Source organism: Lagopus muta, chromosome 11, assembly GCF_023343835.1.
Source record: "Lagopus muta isolate bLagMut1 chromosome 11, bLagMut1 primary, whole genome shotgun sequence".
NCBI lineage: Eukaryota > Metazoa > Chordata > Aves > Galliformes > Phasianidae > Lagopus > Lagopus muta.
Window position 1 is genome coordinate 14,482,242 of NC_064443.1, and position 6,000 is coordinate 14,488,241.

Sequence of the window (6,000 nt, forward strand, 5' to 3'; positions counted from 1 at the left end):
CTGAGCTGATTGCTGACAGGGTGGGGGTTCTGGAAGTGGGGTGATTTAAGGGGTTTCCAGGGGAGGTTCAGGTTGGATATTAGGAAAAAGTTCTTCTCAGATAGAGTGATAATGCATTGGAGCAGCTGCTCATGGATGGGGTGGAGTCACTGTCCCTGGCAGTGTTCAAGGATGTGGAACTGAGGAACATGGTTAGCAGGCATGGTGGGGATGGGTTGGGTTTGGATTAGATGATCTTGGTGATCTTTTCTAATCTTACTGATTCTATGGTTTTTGTTTTTTTTTTTTTTAATGTGGATAGCCACCAGCTTCTGGAAACATATGTCCAGGGTGCTGCAGTGGACAGGACACGGGAAAGTGGCTGCATGGTTGGGCAGAGCTGGGTCCCCAGGTTGGGGGGAGCACCCGGTCCTTGGTTGCAAGCACAAGGGGACCTCCTCACTCAGGGTCTCTGTTGTGTTGCAGAGGTACCTCAGCTGAGGGAGGAGCAGCTTCTCCATGAGGCTGCTTGCAGGAGGCCATCAGCATTGGCCATCAGATGTCAGGGTGACATTTGCCATGGGCTCTGCTCTTTGGGGCAGGACCCCCTGACCTTCAGAGACCTAGAGACCATCACCCACCCCTTGAATGACCCCAGAGAGGACACAGCCAGTGACCCTGATCCTCCAATCCATCATCCAGTCCTGACCCCATGCAAAGACTATAAGTCTTCTGGGCCTGGCTCGGGGGGGCTCTGCAGAGACCGGGGTGAGCAGTTCTGGCTGCAGCCACCAAGTCTTCATTTGTAAATAAGCACCTAGCTGCTATGGTAATGCTTATTTAATTTGGGCTAAGTATTTCTACAGCTGTTCTGGAGGAATCATGCTGGTTTATGCTGAATGATAATTCTCAGCTGCTCACAGCTGCAGAATTGTATCGGTCAGACTCAGCCCCAAAAGCAGACTGTGTTGTGTGGTGAGGTGTGGCCACATCAGCTTACCTTACCTTTGGAGTTCACTGAAAAGAGCAGTGGCTTTCCAGAACTGCTTGCATTCACCTCACACGATACAGGGACCAATACCCATCTGTGCTAGCAAAGCAGGTCTTTAGGTATATTTTGCCTAAGGCATTTTTTAAGAAAAGGAACACCACTCCACTTCTCAGCTGCCCAGCTGTCTTTTCTTTACCTGTCCTCTCACTATGCCACAAGCCATGCTGGGTTGCCTTGCTTTGATTATACAGGGCTAAATCTGTCTTTGCTTTGAATGAGCAGAGTGGGCCAAGTCACAGAATCCAAGGGGCCATCCACAGAGCGCATGTCATGGTGACCATGAGCCTGGGGACTGTGAGCTGTGGGTGGAGTCAATGAGCTCAAGATGGATGGTCCTTGCTCCAGGGTCCTCCAGGGACCACCTGGCCTTCTGCAAAGACCCTGCAGATCCCATCTCTGCACTGCACCTGAGTTACATTAGTGCCGAGAGCTCTCCCAGCAGTGGGATCGATGGGCTCCAGGGCTGAAATGCTGCCAAACCATCCTGCTGCAGCAGGTGGGCCCTGCTCTCAGCCCTGGCTCCTCCAGCACTGTGAGCAGCTGGGGAGATGCTATCCTTAGCCAAGTGTGATAAAAGCCTCCCTCCATCCTCCCCTGGGCTCAGATGGGTTAGAAAGCTCGGTGTAGCTTGTACTACACAGGATGCTCTTTGCAAAAAGTGGATTTTGGAGTGTGCTGTTCTGCAGCAAACTCAAGAGCTGCTCTTTGTTCAGGGTGGTATTTTGGAGCAGGTTTTGGGGAGCAGCATGTTCCATTGCAGCATCCCCAGAATCCTTCAGACCCAGCATCATCTGCGAGCTTTGCACCACCTGAGACGATACTGTTTGCATGATGTGCTAGAAGAAGCTTTGACAGGACCCTTTGCAAGCTATCGTGCAATCTGTTTATAGCTCAGGATTGTCTTTGACTTTTAAACACTGCAGTGAGGAGTAAACGCAGCGATCCCAATGCAGGCTTTGTTATGACATTCTGTTGCAGGCAGGAGGCAAGCTCCGGCTCTAATAACAAACACCCAGTGTTATGACACTTTTACCTTCCCAACTATTTATGCAAGAGCAAATATTTTATTTTAAGGTTTGAAATGGGCGGTTAACATAAAGCAGTCCCATTCCTTTAAATAAGGCCTGGTTTTCGCTTTGGGAGATGTTGTTTAATGGAAAGATTAATTGTGTTTTATAGGGCTGTATTGCCTACCTACTAGTTTCTGTGTTGGAAGGAGCAAAGATGTGGCTCCTTGTCCTGGTGCCAACCTATCAGCCATGAACACGTGCAGTTCCTAGGAAAAAAACAAAATGTGCTACGAAAAGTGCATAGAAATCAAGGGTTTGGGTACTGCAGTTCTTTTTTGGGGCTGAAAAATTGATTTTAGCTGCAATGATTTGCAGTAAGTCTACGCTGTGCTAACACCTTGTGCCTTGCAGTGTGAAACGAGAAGGGCGTTTCAGAGAACTTGAGCTGTTTTCTGCCTCGCAGTAAACATTCAGCATCTCCCTCCCATAGCTGCGCTGTGTTAGAGAAATCCTGCATGCATTTTCATCTCCTGAGATCGAATTAATTAACTTGAATTTTCTTCTTAACAACACATAATGACTGGGGAGAGCAGGAGGAACTCAAAATTTAATCTTGACTTGTCAGCAAATTCCTGCTCCAGCAGCAGAAGGAGAAGCAGCCATGCACTTGCATAATGCCCTGGTGCAGCCGCCTGCCTGTTTTGATTAAATGGATTCTGGGGGTTTAGGAAAACTACAAAGTTTATAGCTATGGTGATCTTCGAAAAAGTGATGTAAAACACCATAAAGCTGCCAAACCACCACTGTGGTGCTGGGATTTCACATTGGCCTCCTCTGCAGCAGGGCTTTTCAGACCTGCAGAGCGCTGTTAAGAAAATAGTGTGGATGGAGGGGGAGAGGCTCGCTCCACGGAGACCTTCTTTCCCTCTCTCTGAACATTGCTCATTTTCCATCAGTGCTGCTTGGAAGCTGTGTCTGAAGCCAGCTTGCTGCTGGGAGCCAGGATTTCCACTACACTGGTATCACCCACTCTGCTTGCTTGGATGCCTGTGGGGCTGTGACACGGTGCCCTGCAATATCAGCAGCCTGGAGCACACAGCCAGGGTGATGTCTGGCTGTGAGCTTTTGTCAGCTCCCTCCATTGCAAAGATGAACAGGTTTTGGGCTGGAGCTGTTGGGAACATCTGCCTCTAAGAGTTTAGGGAATGCTCCCTCTTTTGGCAAATTTTGATATCTGTTCCTATTGAGTTTAGAGGTGAAATGCAGCTTAGCAATTCTACATTCCTGACTTTAAACTGCATGGAGACTGAGGCCACGTCTTCTTGCTGTAGGTGATGGAGGGGTGTGCTGTACAGACAGAACATTTATGTGGCCACAAGCATTTCAACATCCTAGGCCCTAAGAAAGATCAGCTAAATCCACAGCAGAAGGGAGGGAAATTGCACCTCCTCCCTGCTGAAAGGCAGCAGTAGGAATGGAAGTACTCAGAAAGCCATGTCTGATGCGATAAGAGCTGAAGGATGAAGATTGATGGCTTGCTTCCATCCTTCTGGTTGGAAAGGTCTGGCACAGATTACCCATGCAATCGGGGACCTCATGTCAGCACATCAAGCAGCCCAGCAAGCTGTTTGGGTTCACAAACCTCTTCAGGCACCCAACTCCTGCATGAGGAGAAGGGAGAGAGTCTATGTGAGATAAGGCTCAGCTGAAGGACTTGTGTCAGGGATACATGCAGTTTTGGGCTTGGAATGAGACTCACTGATGGGAAAGTTGTACTTTCAATAAGGCTCTGCCTGGTGCCAATGGAAAACATGAAGAATCAAAATACCTCCAACATATAAATGAGAGTACTCTAAAACTGAAGGTTTAATTGATATTTTTCTTCAAATAGCAGACTAAAGTTGAGTAATTTAAGCCATTTTACAGCAAAGGCAATTGAATAATTGCTAATGGCTTTCAGCTGAATGTATTTAAATTCAGGTCAGGAACCTGAGCTGATTTAAAGACCAAAGGGCATTCCTTTCTCTTTCAGAAGAATTAGGTTACAATGATAATTACAAGGTGGGATTCAAAGTAGAACTGAGACTTAGCATTGCTGTGGCAGACCAGTAGAAAAAGAACTGAGCTGGTGAACAAAAATGTGAAGAAGTGGCAAAACAAGGCCTGAAAGTTGGTGTTATGTGAGTGGAGGGAGAACGGGGCAGGAAGGAGATAGAGGCCCTTCTGGCTGAAATCTGGTCCAGGCAGTGGCACCACTGTGAGTGATGGTCACATAGGATCGGGTGATGCCTATCTGGTGGTGTGCCCATCTTGCAGATGATGCCCATCAGATGGCCAAGAAGTGTGCTGGGAGAAGTGCTGTGCCCAACTGATACTTTGGGGGGTGTTTTGAGATTTGCCTCTGAGACATTAGTGCCTCTTATGCACCTGATTCTTGAAACCATTTGTAAAACAAGGGAGGCTTGGGGAGGCGAGTGACTATCCTGTGGAGTGCTCGAGGGGAATAAAACAAAAAAAGAGACCTTCATGTTAGAAATCTGAATTTTAGTATTTGTTTAGGGATAAAAATTGAAGGTTGTCTTTTTTTTTTCTAAAAAAAAAGAGTCATTTGAGTGAAAAACCCTCCCGGCAGAATTTTCAGTGGCTCTGCTTCCTTTGAAAGAAAGCCTTGTACCATAACACTGACAAGAAGGTGACGGAGCTGTGGCCTGCTGATTTATGGGTCCTGGCATCATGAGGCAGAGCTCAGGATGGCACAAGATTCGCTCAGCCATGGCTGTACCCTGCATCCATTCACAGGCTGGACAGTGGTCTGGGTGTGGGATGATGGGCAGCTTGGCTGGAGAGCCTATAGGGATGTTGTAGCCTGTAGAGCAGGGCAGGCCACAGCCACATGCTGAGAGACAAGTCCTAAGAACCACAAAGCCAAGGGGAAGCAGATGCTCAGAATATTTGTGTGGGTTCTTCTCAGAGCAGATAAACCTCACGCAGTTCCAAAGCACAATGTATTGATACATCAGACAAGCTAAGACTCCTGCCCCCAGCTGCTGTCTGGGCAAGTCCTTGTTTTGTTTGTTTGTTTTCCTGTTGCTGGCTGAGGAATTTGCTGGCTGAGGGAGCTGGCAGGTGCCAGTCCTCCTGCACAGCTGCAGGTCACTGGGGCACAGTTACACCATGCTGTGTCTGCTGGGCCCACGGTGCTGGCTGGCAGCCTGTCCTTGTCCCAGCCATGGTGTCTCATCCTGCTATGGGGTGGGAGGGGAATCTGGCAATTTTTCTCTACCTAAAGAAGATGTAGTTTAGATGGAGGTAATGGCCTCCACATCTCAGTGACGGGGTTGCAAGAGATTGCTTTTTGGTGTCTGCTGGAATGACCTTGCTCCAGTACTTCTTCAGTCATGGGAGAAGGAAAAGATAAACTCTTGATCACTTTTCTTCGAATAATAGAAAGCTCTTCATTTCCTCCTTTTTGTTTCCTTTTAAGGTCATTGGCTCTTTGACTTGCCTCAATGTTTGCTTGGTTTCCCTAACTCCTGCTGTGTCCTCCAGTAGGGTGGCATGGCCCTGCTCGTCTCTGTGTTGCTCTCCATGGTGGAGATCTATGGAAGCATGTTGTTCACCATGCCTATACATTCAGCTAAGGTCTCCCCTGTCCCTTCTGCTCTGATGGTGCCTGATGGCTTCCTTTCAGCCCCCTGCAATGATATGAGCACTTTCTGTCTTTTGATTGCTTGTGCAAGGCATGGCTGTTCGGGAAATTTTCCGCATCACAGATTGCCTTTTGCTATAATTCAGCTTATTTCCTTTGCCAGCCACCACATGTGGATGTATGGCCTATTAACACTAAACTGTACTGAATTTTGTCAGAATTACCCGGGATATACCGTGGGTGGCTTTGCTATGGCACACATGCCTATGATTACCTTTTGGCAGCCCAGTAATATGAATGAATTGTACTTG